At 45.3% G+C, this 17187-nt stretch overlaps 1 protein-coding gene across 3 annotated transcripts in view; it reads right to left on the bottom strand.

The window, feature by feature from the left end:
* The window catches only part of CIDEC (cell death inducing DFFA like effector c), a 29044-nt gene extending 18431 nt beyond the window's left edge, over positions 1-10613 (bottom strand). The window contains exons 1-2 of one of the 3 annotated variants that reach the window (XM_082265779.1): positions 10329-10613; positions 5497-5588 (exon numbers count right to left, since the gene is read on the bottom strand). The gene's annotated coding sequence lies outside the window, so the exon portion shown is untranslated. The remainder of the gene's footprint in view (positions 1-5496; positions 5589-10328) is intronic. The other 2 variants (XM_082265778.1, XM_082265780.1) reach the window with 2 other exon arrangements.
* Positions 10614-17187: the final 6574 nt, after the last annotated feature.

Raw genomic sequence — 17187 nt, 5'->3', positions numbered from 1 at the left:
TTGAAGCACTTTTTAAACATCATTAATCAAGTCTTGGAATGTCCTGAGAATTTTCTTACGAACGTTCATGCAAAGCATCTACTATGGCCAGCTTTACTAGAACAGGGGATAGGGGGAGAAATCTTCCAATGTGGACACTTGTTTTACTAACAAACGTCTAAAGTCCAATCCATAATTCACAACCTTTGTAACTGTCTCTAGGGACGTGGCACCCTAATAATTATCAGACTACAGTGGGGAAAATAATTATTTGATCCCTTGCAGAATTTGTAAGTTTTCCCATTTATAAAAGAAATGAAGGGTCTATAATTTTTATCATAGGTGCATTTGAAAATTATAGAGACAGAAGAAGATCAACCAAAAATCCAGAAAAAACACACAATACAAATGTTATAAACGGAGTTGCAGTTCAGTGAGTAAAATAAGTATTTGATCCCCAAGCAAAACATGACTTCGTACTTGGGTGGAGAAACCCTTGTTCCCAAGCAAAGAGGTAAAACATTTCTTGTAGTTGGTTACCAGGTTCGCACACATCCCAGGAAGGATTTTGGTCCACTCTTCTTTACAGATCTTCTCTAAATCCCTAAGGTTTCTTGGCTGTCTCTTGGCAACCCGAAGTTTCAGCTCACTCAATAAATTTTCTATAGGATTAAGGTCTGGAGACTGGCTAGGCCACTCCATGACCTTAATGTACTTCTTCTTGTGCCACTCCTTTGTTGCTTTGGCAGTATGTTTTGGGTCATTGTCATGCTGGAAGACCCATCCACGACCCATCTTCAGTGTTCTGGCTGAGGAAAGAAGGTTCTCATCCAAGATTTTACAATACCCTGGCTCTGTCCATTGGCCCCACAATGAGGCAAAGTCAGCCAGTAACTTTAGCAGAGAAGCAGCCCCAAAGTTTAATGTTTCCACCTCCCTGCTTGACTCTAGGGATGTGTTCCTGGGGTCATAGCCCACATTTTTTTTTTCTCCAAACAGGGCGAGTCGAGTTAATGCCAAAGAGCTAAATTTTGTTCTCATTTGACCACAGCACTTTCTCCCATTCCTTCTCTGAATAATTTAGATGTTCATTGGCAAACTTTGGACAGACCTGTACATGTGCCTTCTTGAGGCGGGGGGACCTTGTGGGTGCCGCAGGAATTCAATCCATGCTGGCGTATTGTGTTATCAATCGTTTGGTGACTGTGGTCCCAACTGCCTTGAGATCATTCACAAGCTCCTCCTGTGTAGTTCTGGGCTGTTCCCCCGCCTTTTCTCATGATCATCCTTACCCCATGCATGGAGCTCCAGACCGAAGGCAATTGATGGCTATTTTGGATTTCTTCAATTTGCCAATAATCCCTTCAACAGTTTTCTTCTCCCCAAACTTCTTGCTGATGGTCTTGTAGCCCATTCCAGCCTTGTGCAGGTCTACAATATTGTCCCCGATGTCCTTTGACAGCTCTTTGGTCTTACCAATGATGGTGAGGTTTGAATAGAAGAAAGATTCTGTGGACGGGTGTCTTTTATACACATAATGAGTTGTCATTAGGAGCACCTTCTTACATTGACAGGACTAATCTGTGTACCACATAAGCACATATTGTAGCTAGCCTGTGGGAGCCAGAATTATTGTTGAATGGTAGGGGATCAAATACTTATTTTACTCACTGAACTGCAACTCAATTTAGAACATTTGTATCGTGTGTCTTTTCTGGATTTTTAATTGATATTTTGTCTTTATTATTTAAAATACACCCATGATAAAAATTATAGATCCTTCATTTCTTTGTAAGTGGGCAAAACTTTACAAAATCTGCAGGGGATCTAATAAATCTTTTTTTCACTGTTTATCCAAAAGTCTAAGGCTGGCCATACACTAGTAGATATTCAATAAACATTTGTATGAAAATTCTACATTCAATGACTTGATGAACGTCATTTGAAAGTACTTCAACATTTTGTTTGCTTTTACCATTTGATTTTGGAACTAATGGACCGACCCAAATGAAATCCACATATACTATTAACAATGTGTTCATTCAAGAAAAAAAAAATATATAATAAATTCATCAAGCTCCTTTAGTCCCGGTTCACACTGAGGCGACCTGGTCGCCTCACAGGTCGCCGTAGGTGGCCTCCCATAGGGAAGCTGTGGACCCGTTCTAATAAGAGCGACACAAGTCGCTCCGACTTAGAAAAAGGGTCCGGAGCTTCTTTGGGGCGACCTGGAGGCGACCACCAAAGACTTTGATGTTATGAAGTCCGTGGCGGCTGCTCCGAGGTCGCAGCGCGCTGCTCGCACCGCGACCTCGGAGGTCGCGGTGCGAAGTAGCGTCGCCCCTATGTGAACGGGGCCTTAAATTTTTGTTATCACAATGGTTGAAAACAAACGTCAATTTGGCCCCACCAAAGCTGGCCATACACTAGTAGATTTTTAAACGTAAGCATGAACGTTTGTATGAAATTTTGTATATTTGTACAAAAATTCTCAATATATTGGATGACTTGGTGAAGGTCATTTCAAAAGTACTTGAAAATGTGGTTTTCTTTTGAAATAAATGTAATTTCCCATATGAAAACCACACTGACTTTTAGAATTTTGTTTGTTCGAGAACAAATTTCCATCTCCTGTAAATTTTCCCATCACTATGTTCAAAAGTGAATGTCGATTTGACCCCACAAAGAGCTAGAAAATCAAACAAACTTTCTTAACACTTTAAATAGAATTCTGGTGTATGGCCAGCTTATAGATCGAAATTTGCAGGACCACTATGGTCTATTGATCGACTTCTGTAGAACCGCCCTATCCGATTATAGCCTGCAATGCTGATCAGTGTATTCTGATGGAAGGGAAGTCTCATCACTGTCAGAATACAATATCGCCGCAGGGAGGATTCCCCAATCCACTTTGAATTTGCGAATTGTGGAATCGGTCCGTTTTTTTTTTTTTTTTTCATTCAACCCACTGGTTGAACAGAAAAAAACTGACTAATGTATGGGCTGCCTAAGAGGGGATTTCCCCTCACTTCAGAAAGATCTCTGCTCAGGCAGGAAGTCACCCACACCCTAAAAAACTGAACAGGGGGTTTAACCCAACTCTACTCAATCCAAAGCAAAAAAATGTTTTGGCTTTAGATAAAATTTAGAAAGCTTTCAGAATTAACTACAATGGATCGAAAACTAATACAATTAGGAATTAAAGTCTAAGCCACCAAAATAGCTTTGGATAATGTTGTGGTGAAAGCAGGGTGTGAATTATTTGAAGGTGTAGAAGAAACATAATTGCACTCTTTGTCTAAAGCTTGCTTTATGGATTAGAGAAGGTTGTTCTCAACCAACCTTTCCCAGAGGCAAGTATTATCTTTACGGTACATTGCAGCGATTTTCATAAGGTTTAACGTATGGCGGTTCCTCTATACTCTTACTTAAGGTGTCCTGAATTCAGTGTCCAAACCTTTGGATTCCCGGCCTCAAAAGGTGACCACCTTCTTCGCTCTTTTTGGAGTCATTTCACAGAACAAAAATATATATGGCACACATCTTTTACAACTCTTCGGCCCTTTGTTGATTGGATATGGACCAATGTCAATGACATCAGTTTCAGACACTTCTGAAGTAATTTAAAAGTTGAAAAGTGCAATTGTCTTCCAGTTGACCTTCTTCTGATTTGCTTCAAGCAGGTTTTGCATTTCCATAGACTTGTATGGGAATGTAAAACCTGTTTGAAGCCTGGCGATATAGGTCCCAAGGCTAGCTATAGATCTTAGAGACTGATTCAATGGGAATACAAAATTTGATCACCCAACAAGTTCTTCTGTTGTGAACAGGAGCACTGTAGTCACACAATTACTCCTGTTTATGGCAACAGGGGGGGGGGGGGGGTTTCTAACCTAACTTATCCAACTGTTTGTTTTCCAGAAATGCTCATTTGGGGTTGTTGTGTGCTGCCCCAATGACAATTGAAGAGTCTGGAGACCGTTTTCTAAAGCCTACGGGCAGGGCAGGGCCAAGGGGTAGATAGAAGAGGTGGCTGCCTTGATCAGTAAAGAGACAATGGATCAGTCAAGAGACTATGGTCTAAAGCCTGTGGGCAGAACTGGGCCAACGGCTAGATAAAAGAGGTGGCCATCTCAATCAGTCAAGAGACTGCTGTCTAAAGCCTGTGGAAAAACAGGGTTGAGGGGTAGGCAGAAGAGGCGGCCATGTTCAGTTTTTCAGCATGATGTATGCAAAAAAGGGCGGGACTTGCAACCTAATATGCTTACGGTAGGGGCGCACTTTGAGCTTTTTGCCTAGGGTTCTAAAGGACCTTGTCCTGGAATTGCCTATGGGTACCCTAAAATGTCCCTATACCCCTACTCTCTCTGGCAGCATGTACGCCCCTTTACGCCGTAATTCCATTTGGTCCCAGAAGTGAAGTCAAATACCCAACACACAGGTGAGCATCTAATTTACCTTCTGTCCCATGTGACATTGCGATTGGTCCATTGCCATCACAGGGGGGTGGGGGAGCAAGTCTGTAGCCCCATGTAAGCTCCAACAAGCCCCTGAGGAGCTTTCACTGATCTTTCTTCCCCTGCAGCCAATAGCAGGAGTGAGCATTGATGCTGGAGAGGAAGGGGTGGGGGGAGATTTAAGTGGCCCTTTCACTTTGTCTCACATGTACATAGGATATGGTAACTCTAAAAAGCAGGCTATAGAAAAGATTTTCATTACTTCCACCACGGGTGGAAGGAAAAAAAAAACAAAAAAAAAAAACGCTTGATTCCTCCTTCAACACAGTCCATGTTGATGGAGGAATCCCTCCCACGGAGCTATTGTGTTCTGCCAGCAGTGGGCCTTCCCTGCTGGCAGAACACAATGATTACTGCTAGCACAGTGGTTCTTAACCTGGGTTCGATCGAACCCCAAGGGTTCAGTGAGTCAGTCTCGTGGGTTCGGCGGAGGTCATTTCTGAACAAGTCTCTGAAAGACAACAGCAGAAGTCACACTGATTTGCAGTAAATATTCATTATTATGTTTTTGTGTGAAAATCATGTTTTAATGGTTTTGTTCTATGTTCTTAATGGTTTTGTTCATTTTGTGCACCTATGTATAAATATATACCTAAATATATACCTATGTTTTGAATTTGAAAAAAATCATATTTTATTTTTCCAATTAAGAAGGGTTCGGTGAATGCACATATGAAACTGGTGGGGTTCAGTACCTCCAACAAGGTTAAGAACCACTGTACTAGCAGCTATAGCATGCAAAAAAATCAGACTGGCTAGTTGTACTGCAGTTGATTGATGGATCGACTTCAGTACAACCAGCCTGCCCATAGATGGATCGAATCTCAGCCGGTTACTGCTGAACTGCCTGAGATCTATCCATCTATGGATCATCTTAGGATGCTAAAAGACATGAATGTGCATTCAGGCAGAAAATCTTCTAAACATGGCAGAGGACACTGCAAACTAGCAAGGTCAGCAGAGGGGAATAATTAGGCAGCAAAGTATAAATAACTCTCACCTTCAAACCACTCTTCCACCTGTTGAGGACCTCTGTCTGAACCACTTCTGGATCCCAGCAGCCTGCGATACAACTTCTATCTGGAAAAAAAACTGTGAAACCAAATAATGAAATCAATGAAACTGTAGGAGGTCACACATCATTATATTCATCTGGTTGCTTTTGTTTGAAGGGCAGACCAAAATCAGATAAAAAGTGTCTGATCTACAGACAACATTACTAATCCCTTTAAAGACAGAGCAGTCAGCCTTTGTTTAGCCTGTAATGGGTGTCAACAGATAAGAATGGGATGTTCTCCGACTTGTACAAAAAAAAAAGGAAAACAGAGTGTCAGATAACACAACTACTGTACAGGGAGGAGACCATTGCAATTACTAGTAGCTAATATTTCAGTTAAAGCCAACATTTCAAGATAAGCATCACATTCGTCATGTGTATTCTTCTTGAATTTTGGTGTTTTGTGCATTTCTTTCAGATCTGTGCGGTAATCCACTGTGAAACAACCTGTAATAAAGACCGCTCACTGCTGCTCTCTTCTTGTGCAAGGTAACTGGTCTCGTCTCCGCCCCCTCCAGTAGTTTCCTACAAGCAGCCTGTAGTGCAGGGGTGTCAAAGTCAATTTCATTGTGTGCCACATTAGCTTCTTTAAGGTCGGCCTCAAAAGGGCCAGTTATCTGTAAGATTAGATGTCCAGAGAGCCCCACACCCCCTTACATGAGATGGCAAGAGCCCCCCCCCCCCCACCATCAGAAGTCAAGAGCCACCCACCCTTCCTTACATAACAATGCACCAACTTACCTTGTGCTACTGCCAGGAAGATGTGGGTGGATCTGGAAAGAAGAAAGTGCAAGGTCTGGAGGAGGACCAGAGGAGGGCTGGAGTCAGCTTACAGAGTCTGCTGAATGCGGAGATCATGGGAGGCAGATACAAAGTGGCGCTGTGGCTGCACAGAGAGGTTCAGGATTTGTAGGAGGAGTTCTGCCCTCCTCTCTGCGGCAGACTGCTGAGAAGAGGGGGGGAAGGCAAAGACGAGCCTTTCTGCCTCAGCACGAGAGTTCTGTCCTCTCTGCTGCCAACTACTGAGACATGGTGGGGGCAGAGACAAGGGGACTGCAGGAGAAGTGCGAGGGCCAAATGAAATGGCCTGGGGGGGCCACATTCGGCCCGCGGGCCTTGTGTTTGACACCTGTGCTGTAGTGGGTGCTGCCTGCTGGACTCCTCCCACAACTTTGGTCTCTATACAGGCTATTACAGCACAGTGATACGGTCATCGCTACATTTATAAGTAAATATTCAAGTTTGCAATACATTTGGTGCACACAAAGTAGACTTCTATCCTCTCTTGCTATTGAGAAATTTAATTTAAGTCGAGTTTTTGTGTCCGGAGTTCAGCTTTAAAAGAATCGCCCCATGATGTAGGGTGTATGTCTGGGCAAAAAAAAGAAATTCATTTGGCACAATACAGGCACACCCCCCCACCCCCCCCCCCCCACCATTTTTTGTCTCTTTAAAAATTCTGCAAGTACAGAAGAGATCCTGCCAGACATCCTGTGTGCTCTTAGCTTAGGCCTTTTTCACACAGGCGGTGCGCCCGACGGAGTCCGTTCTGCTCAGTGGGGGATCGATCTGCCGATCCCCGCTGAGCAGGAGGATGACAGCTCCGTCTCCGCTCTGTATGCAGAGACGGAGCTGTCAGATCCCCGCTGTCCTCTATGGGGAGATCGGATGAGAAAAGACCGCCTGTCCGTTCTCATCCCATCCTCCAAAAATAGGGTTTCCATCCGTCCGGATTTCACGGACAGGATCGGAATCTGATAGCAGCGGAGATGTCTCCACTGACACACGCTGCCCCATAGGGATGCATGGAGCATCCGATCAGGTCTGCCTGAAAAACTGACAGGCGGATCGGATCGCCCGTGTGAAAGGAGCCTTACTGTTCGAGCTGACAACTAAAATCCTAAGGACATGGAGAGAGGGGAGAAGGTATTCTGTAGCTCAGATGAGTGAGCTGGGTATGGCTGACACCAGTGCTTGAGATTTCAGTGCAGCAGAGGCAAGTTGTCAGCAAAAACAAATTCAAATTAGGAGCCCTCTGGATCAGTGGGGATTTTTCTGTATTTGCATCCTTTAATAAAAAAGATAAAACCTGGGGAAATGTCCATGAATTGCAGAGATGTATAGCATGTGTTTTTTTTATTATTATTAAGGTCAGATACACACTTTATTTATTAGGTCATACAGAGTGCAGCCATATAAACCCTAAGCCAGGGTTTCTCCACCAGGGTTCCTCCTGAGGTTGCTAGGGGTTCCTCTCGGATAAGTTTCCAATGACACCATTGTTCCTTTTAGCTCTCTGTAAGGGGGGTAATTCTTCCCAATGATGAGAAGAGTAAGGAGCATTCTTCCCACTGACTGTCACACTAATGTATCAGAAGTTGTAGATTTTTCATTTTTAGCAGGGGTTCCCCGAGACCAGAAATTTATTTCAAGGGTTCCTCTGTGTTGAAAAGGTTGAGAAAGGCTGATCATTCTAAGCCAACCAGAAATGATTCCCTAAAACCTCCCTCCCCCAATTATCCAAGAATGTCCAGCACAGCTGACAGCTTCATTTCACTGTATCTAATTAGTGGATTTATTTTCTTTTTCTTTTTTTTACATACTGGTTAAGATAGCCACACATGGATCGATATTCGGCTGGTTCAGCCACCCTAGTCTTGAAAGGTATTTTAGGGTATATTCGGGCATTATGTCAAATATTTTTTAAAAATAGAAATAGCACACTGGATGATTCTGAAGATCTGGTGCAGAAGAGGTGCAAAAATAGTCCTGATCACATAAGGACAATACTAATTAAAATGATCTTCCGTCTTGCTGGAAAGTAATTACCAGCAGATGGTTATCAGGAGATATCCATACAAGAGACCTTTTGGAGTAATAGGCAGCTATGATCTCTATATTCACATCACCGGAATGATGGAGGAGTTGAGCTTACCATAGTCCCCTCTAATACCAGGGTCCCCAATCAGAGTCTCCCCTTACACCAGTGTCCCACCCCTCACATCAGGGTCTCCTCTTACATCAGTGTCCCCCCCTCCCCTCACTTTAGGGTCCCCATCAGAGTCCTCCCTTACATCAGTGTCCCCCTGTCCCCTCACTTTAGGGTTCCCATCAGAGTCCTCCCTTACATCAGTGTCCCCCTGTCCCCTCACATCAGGGTCCCCATCAGAGTCCTCCCTTACATCAGTGTCCCCCCCTCCCCTCACATCAGGGTCCCCATCAGAGTCCTCCCTTACATCAGTGCCCCCCCCTCCCCTCACATCAGGGTCCCCGTTAGAGTCCTCCCTTACATCAGTGTCTGCCCCCCTCCCCTCACATCAGGGTCCCCCATCAGAGTCCTCCCTTACATCAGTATACCCCCCTCCCCTCACATCAGGATCCCCATCAGAGTCCTCCCTTACATCAGTGTCCCCCCCCGTCCCCTCACATCAGGGTCCCCCTCAGAGTCCTCCCTTACATCAGTGTCCCCCCTCCCCTCACTTCAGGGTCCCCATCAGAGTCCTCCACTTACATCAGTGTCCCCCCCCCACCCATCAGGGTCCCCATCAGAGTCCTCCACTTACATCAGTGTCGTCCCCCCTCCCCTCACATCAGGGTCCCCATCACAATCCTCCACTTACATCAGTGTCCCCCCTTCCCTCACATCAGGGTCCCCATCAGAGTCCTCCCTTGCATCAATGTCCCCCCTCCAATCAGGGTCCCCATCAGAGTCCTCCCTTACATCAGTGTCCCCCCGTCCCCTCCCATCAGGGTCCCCAGCAGAGTCCTTCCTTACATCAGTGTCCCCCCCCCTCCCCTCACATCAGGGTCCCCATCAGACGGTTATCAGAAACAAAAATAGAGACAAGTGACCTTCTGACGTAAAAAGCAACTATGATCTATATGTTCACATCACTGAAATGATGGAATGATGGATGGGTTGAGTTGGCCATAGTCCCCCCCCTTACACCAGCGTCCCCCCATCAGAGTCCCCCCTTACACCAGCGTCCCCCATCAGAGTCCCCCCTTACACCAGCGTCCCCCATCAGAGTCCCCCCTTACACCAGCGTCCCCCATCAGATGGTTATCAGGAAATATCCATACAAGTGACCTTTTGCAGTAATAGGCAACTATGATCTACCGTATATATATTCACATCACCGGAATGATGGATGGATGAGTTGACCTTAGTTCCCTTCTTACACCAGAGTCCCCATCAGGGTTCCCTATTACAGCAGTGTCCCCCTCACATCAGAGTCTCCCCTTACACCAGTGTCCCCCTCACATCAGAGTCTCCCCTTACACCAGTGTCCCCCTCACATCAGAGTCCCCCCTTACACCAGTGTCCCCCTCACATCAGAGTCCCCCCTACATCAGTGTCCCCATCAAAATAAGCCAAGACCAACTTCTGTAAATCCTGCGCACCGAGTCTGAGGATCTCCTAGCAGGCCATAGCTTGAAGACCCCTCATCTTTAAGATATTTGCTATGGTTTCAATCGCAACTGAAAATTATCATCCAAAATTCCTACAAGTGAGATAAAACAATCCTAAAATATGTTATTGTAACTCATCCATCCACCATTCCGGTAACGTGAACATATTGAATTAATTTTACATATAAAATGTTCTATACATGGGGAGTATTAGAGGGTATTGCTAATAAACTGACACATTTAAAGGGGTACCCACATCAGGGGTACCCATCATGCCTCTAATTATAAGCACTAATGTAGGATTCTCTTTACAAAATAAAAACAACAACAACAATAATAATAATAATAAGGGAAGTACTCACTGAGTATGGATTAGCGTCAGTCTGTCCTCCTCCAGCTGGCTGTCAGCTGTTCCCTATTACCTGGCTGCTCAGTTTTGTTTCTATGATGTGTCACATCCCCTCCCCTCCACCCAAACTGCTGAACTGAGCTCAGGTCATGACAATACAGTGCTTACACCCCCTAGCAGTGTGGAAACAAACAGGAGGAGAGGTCAGTAGTCATTAGTCCATCCCTGCATTACATTCCTGGTTTATTGCCACAGGCCCCTGCCTATCCCCCAGCCAGAGAACTCCCCCCACCCCCATCTCAGCCTGCTGTCACAGTGATGTTGCAATGGCTGCAGTCATAGCTGAATCATTTTTGCATCATCAACGCTGTACAAGTGGCACAGGCTGCATGGGTGCAATCAGCTGCTGCTAGGTTTGTAGGGGAAAGGTCACCGGGATCTAACGACCTTTGGTTACACACTCAGAAAGATTTGGATTGGTCAGATCATAGGGCCGGCCTCTTTTAAAGTGGACCTGTCGTTTAGGGCTCGTTTAAACCATGTGCAGGCAAACACCTTTTTAACCACTTCAGCCCCGGAAAGGTTTTACCCCCCTTAATGACCAGGCCATTTTTTGCGATTCGGCACTGCGTTACTTTAATGGAAAATTGCACGGTCGTGCGACGCTGTACCCAAATACAATTGATGTCCTTTTTTTCCCCACAAATAGAGCTTTATTTTGGTGGTATTTGGCCACCTCTGCGGTTTTTAGATTTTGCGCTATAAACAAAAAAAGAGCGACAATTAAAAAAAAAAAAAAACGCCATATTTTTTACTTTCTGCTATAAAACATTCCCAATAAAAAAATGTAAAAAATAATTTTTTTTTATCAGTTTAGGCCAATTTGTATTCTGCTACATATTTTTGGTGAAAAAAAACTCCAAAAAGCGTATTTTAATTGGTTTGTGCAAAAGTTATAGCGTTTACTAACTACGGGATAGATTTTTGGACTTTTTATTTACTTATTTTTTTTATTAGTAATGGTGGCGATCTGCGATTTTTAGCAGGACTGCGACATTGCGGCGGACAGATCGGACCCCTAACTGACATTTTTGACACTTTTTGGGGACCAGTGACATTACTACAGTAATCAGTGCTAAATATTATGCACTGTTACTGTATAAATGACACTGGCAGGGAAGGGGTTAACACTGGGGGTGATCAAAGGGGTTAAATCAGGGGTGGGGAACCTTTTTTCTGCCAAGGGCCATTCGGGTATTTATAAAACCATTCGGGGGCCGTACAAAATTATCACCTTAAAAATTAGCCTGTTATATTTGGTCAAACATTTAATTATCTCACCCCTAATGTGATGGCTGCAACTGCTTCTCTTTGGGGTGAAGTTAGCTGGTATTGATGATGTTGCTACTAGCAACAGGTTTTCCAGGTTTGCATTGGTCAGTCTGGAGCGCAGAGGACTTTTTTGTGTTGGTAAGTTTTGAAAAGAACTGCTGGCAGGTACTGCTGGTGGGTACAGCTGGCTGGTACTGCTGGTGGGTACAGCTGGCTGGTACTGCTGGCTCAGGCTGGTACTGCTGGCTTGTACTGTGCTGTGAGTACTGCTGGATGGTACTGCTGGCTCAGGCTGATACTGCTGTGGGTACTGCTGACTCAGGCTGGTACTGTGCTGTAGGTACTGCTGGCTGGTACTGCTGGCTCAGTCTGGTACTGATGGCTGGTACTGTGCTGTGGGTAGTGCTGGCTGGTACTGCTGGCTCAGGCGGGTACTGCTGGCTCAGGCTGGTACTGCTGGCATGTACTGCTGGCTGGTATTGCTGTGGGTACTGCTGGCTGGTACTGTGCTGTAGGTACTGCTGGCTGGTACTGTTGTATGTACTGCTGACTCTGGCTGGTTGTGCTGTGGGTACTGCTGGTTCTGGCTGGTACTGCTGTGTGTACTGCTGGTACTGCTGGCTCTGGCTGGTACTGCTGGCGGGAAATGCTGGCTAGGAGAAGTGTAGCAGAGCCATGCTGGAGGAAGAGGCGATGTTTTCTGTATTGGTCACAGGTGGAGTGCATTTGATATCACTCCGCCTGTGACTCACTCAGACTGTCATAATGGAGCAGGAACTATACAGGAAGCATCGGCTCCATTCTGACAGATCAGCTGAGAGACACACACTCAGCTGCATGGGGGGCCGGACCAGATGACTTCGGGGGCCGCATACGGCCCCCGAACCATAGGTTACCCACCCCTGGGTTAATTGTATGCCTAAAGTGCTTGCTCACTGTGTGTGTGTGTGTGTGTGTGTGTGTGTGTGTGTGTGTGTGTGTGTGTGGGGGGGGGGGTTCTGTTACAGGCACAGAGAGATCGGGGTGACAGCTTAGCTGAAATTTCTGATCTCTCCCTGCCTGTCTGACAGAAGACCCGCCTGCTTTGTTTACATAAGCAAGCGGGTCTTCGGTCAGTTTCCCTGACGATCGCGGGAGGGCAGCGGTAATCGCCGCCTCTCCTCCCGCAGTCCCCCTCCAGCTGTGTTTAAACGTGCGCACCGCCAAAACCTCGTGCATGAAATCACTTAGTACTATGTGGTTTTGCGCAGCCGAGCTGCCCTGCCGCAGTAATACTACGGTGGGCAGTCGGCAAGAGGTTAAAGCCATACAACCGCATATGCGAGAATATATATATATATATATATATATATATATATATATATATATATATATATATATATATATATATATATATATGTATATATGTATATATGTATTTTTTTCTTTTTGTTGACTTGCATTCACATGCATCCATGGTGTGTTCACATGCATTCTGGTGCATAACAATGCAGCATTATGAACTTTAAAAAAAAAAAAAATTATGTAAAAGCTCCGCCCTTTGAAATACATTCATATTTTTGGGCTTTTGCAGATGGGGGTCCGGGGGTGGTAAAAACAGGTGGCTGCATGGGCGGCCAGGGGGTGATAAAACTGTGGCTAAGGGCCAGTTCACATTATGAATTGCACATGAACATGTTGTGTGCTCCTATGTGATTCACATGCGATCTGGGTGCAATGCGACTTCGAATGGGCTGAAAATGTGCCGGACCGCAGCAAAAGCACCACTTTAAAAAATGCACAGCAACCGGATCGCACTGCACTATTGTAGCATGCGAACCGATGCAGGCAGAAGCACTGCGGTGGCGGCCTGCATTTGGGGTGTCGTTAGTTTAACACTGATACCCGCCCTATCATAAATGCAGTGCGTTTTGAATGCAGTGTGGAAAACGCGCACGGGAATGCGGGTTTCCCTCACCATGTTCTGGTGTGAACAGGCCCTAAGACCTTATTTACAACTAGGCGTATTGAGAATATGCGCACAATTGCGCTGCATTTGTGCACATTCTGACACTACACACATAAGGCAGCCCTTTCATTTCAGTAGGCTGCCCTTCACACAGGAAAGTAGCTCATGGAGATTATTGCCGGGTTGAGCCTTGCAGGTTTTGCCAGATTTGTTATGCGTTTTCCTACATTGAAAAACATGCATCTGCTTGCCGTGTTCGAGTTTCCATTACCACTTGACCTCTGGAAGGTTTTACCCCCTTCATAACCAGGCCATTTTTTGCGATACGACACTGCGTTACTTTAACTGACAATTGCGCGATCATGCGACACTGTACCCAAATAACATTTATGCCCCCTTTTTCCCACAAATAGGGCTTTCTTTTGGTGGTATTTGATCACCTCGGCGGTTTTAATTTTTTGCGCCATAAACAAAAAAAGAGCGACAATTTTGAAAAAAAAAAAAACAATATTTTTTACTTTCTGCTATAAAACATATCCAATAAAAAATGTAAAAAATCGAATTTCCTCATCAATTTAGATCGGTGGTCTCCAAACTACGGGCCAGATGCGGCCTTTTGCTTGCTTTAATTCGGCCCTTGGGGCATTAATTCCCCTATGTCAGCAACAGTGGCGCATAGTTCCTGCCACTGACACCAATGATGGTGCACTACTCCTCCCACTGACACCAATGATGGGGCACAATATCTCCCACTGACACCAATGATGGGGCACTATTCCTCCCACTGACACCAATGATGGGGCGCTATTCCTCCCACTGACACCAATGATGGGGCACTATTCCTCCCACTGACACCAATGATGGGGCGCTATTCCTCCCACTGACACCAATGATGGGGCACTATTCCTCCCACTGACACCAATGATGGGGCATTACTCCTCCAACTGACACCAATGATGGGGCACTATATCTCCCACTGACACCAATGATGGAGCACTCTTCCTCCCACTGACACCAATGATGAGACACTATACCTCCCACTGACACCAATGATGGGGCACTATACCTCTCACTGACACCAATGATAGGGCACTATTCCTCCCGCTGACACCAATGATAGGGCTCTTTTCCTCCCACTGACACCAATGATAGGGCTCTTTTCCTCCCACTGATACCAATGATAGGGCTCTATTCCTCCCACTGACACCAATGATGGGGCACTATATCTCCCACTGACACCAATGATGGGACACTATTCCTCCCACTGACACCAATGATATGGCACTATTCCTCCCACTGACACCAATGATGGGGCACTATTCCTCCCACTGACACCAATGATGGGGCACTATTCCTCCCACTGACACCAATGATGGGGCACTATTCCTCCCACTGACACCAATGATGGGGCACTATTCCTCCCACTGACACCAATGATGGGGGGCTATTCCTCCCACTGACACCAATGATGGGGCGCTATTCATCCCACTGACACCAATGATGGGGCACTATTCCTCGCACTGACACCAATGATGGGGCACTGTTTCCCTCACTGACACCAATGACGGGGCACTATTCATCCCACTGACACCAATGATGGGGCACTATTCCTCCCATTGATACCAATGATGGGGCACTGTTTCTCTCACTGACACCAGTGATGGGGCACTATTTATCCCACTGACACCAATGATGGGACACTGTTTCTCTCACTGACACTAATGATGGGGCACTATTCCACCCACTGACAACAATGATGGGGCACTATTCCTCCCACTGACACCAATGATGGGGCACTATTCCTCCCACTGACACCAATGATGGGGCACTATTCCTCCCATTGATACCAATGATGGGACACTATTCCTCCCACTGACACCAATGATGGGGCACTATTCCTCCCACTGACACCAATGATGGGGCACTATTCCTCCCATTGATACCAATGATGGGGCACTATTCGTCCCACTGACACCAATGATGGGGCACTATTCCTCCCACTGACACCAATGATGGGGCACTATTCCTCCCACTGACACCAATGATGGGGCACTATTCCTCCCACTGACACCAATGATGGGGCACTGTTTTCACCCCTAATACCAACGATGGTGCATTGTTCAATTCCACTGATGCCAGGACATTTTCTTTTTCCACTGGCCACAGTCTGGGCCACCCTAAAGGACAGTAAAGTGGACCTTTGTTTAGAAAGTTTGGAGACCTTTGATTTAGGCCAATATGTATTATGCTTCACATTTATGGTAAAAAATAGCCCAATAAGCGTATATTAATTGTTTTCCGCAAAAGTTATAACGTCTTAACGTCTAGGTGTAGTACAGTGAGGGAAAAAAGTATTTGATCCCCTGCTGATTTTGTATGTTTGCTCACTGACAAAGAAATGATCAGTCTAGAATTTTATTGGTCGGTTTATTTGAACAGTGAGAGACAGAATAACAACAAAAATATCCAGAAAAACGCATTTCAAAAAATGTATACATTGATTTACATTTTAATGAGTGAAATAAGTATTTGATTCCCTTCACAAAACATAACTTAGTAGTTGGTGGCAAAACCCATGTTGGCAATCACAGAGGTCAGACGTTTCTTGTAGTTGGCCACCAAATTTATTACACATCTCAGTCAGGAGGGATTTTGTCCCACTCCTCTTTGCAGATCCTCTCCAAGTCATTAAGGTTTCTAGGCTGACGTTTGGTAACTCAAACCTTCAGCTCCCTCCACATATTTTCTATGGGATTAAGGTCTGGAGACTGGCTAGGCCACTCCCGGACGTTAATGTGCTTCTTCTTGAGCCACTACTTTGTGGCCTTGGCTGTGTGTTTTGGGTCATTTTCATGCTGTAATACCAATCCACGATCCATTTTCAATGCCCTGGCTTTTGCCAAGATTTGATGGTACATGGCCCGTCCATCATCCATTTGATGTGGTGAAGTTGTCCTGTCCCCTTACCAGAAAAATACCCCCAAAGAATAACGTTTCCACCTCCATGTTTGGCAATAGGGATGGTGTTCTTGGGGTCATAGGCAGCATTCCTCCTCCCCCAAACACGGCGAGTTGAGTTGATGCCAATTTTCATTTTTGGTCTCATCTGACCACAACACTTTCACCCAGTTCTCCTCTGAATCATTCAGATGTTCATTAGCAAACTTCAGACAGACCTGTACATGTGCTTTCTTGGGCAGGGGGACCTTGCAGGAGCTGCAGGATTTCAGTCCTTTACGATGTAGTGTTACCAACTGTTTTCTTGGTGACTATGGTCCCAGCTGCCTTGAGATCATTGACAAGTTTCTCCCGTGTAGTTCTGGGCTGATTCTTTACCATTCTCATGATCATTGAAACTCCATGAAGTGAGATTTTGCATGGAGCCCCAAACCAAGGGAGACTGACAGTTATTTTGTGTTTCTTCTGTTGTCACAAAATAGAGCATATTTAAAAGAAGAAAAACTACCACAAGAGGACACAGTTTTAAATTCGAGGGGCAAAGGTTTAAAAGTAATATGAGGAAGTATTACTTTACTGAGAGAGTAGTGGATGCAAGGAATAACCTTCCTGCAGAAGTGGTAGCTGCAAATAC

Source organism: Pelophylax lessonae (genome assembly GCF_965119305.1).
Source record: "Pelophylax lessonae genome assembly, chromosome: 8".
NCBI lineage: Eukaryota > Metazoa > Chordata > Amphibia > Anura > Ranidae > Pelophylax > Pelophylax lessonae.
This window is presented reverse-complemented; position numbering and strand designations above follow the sequence as displayed.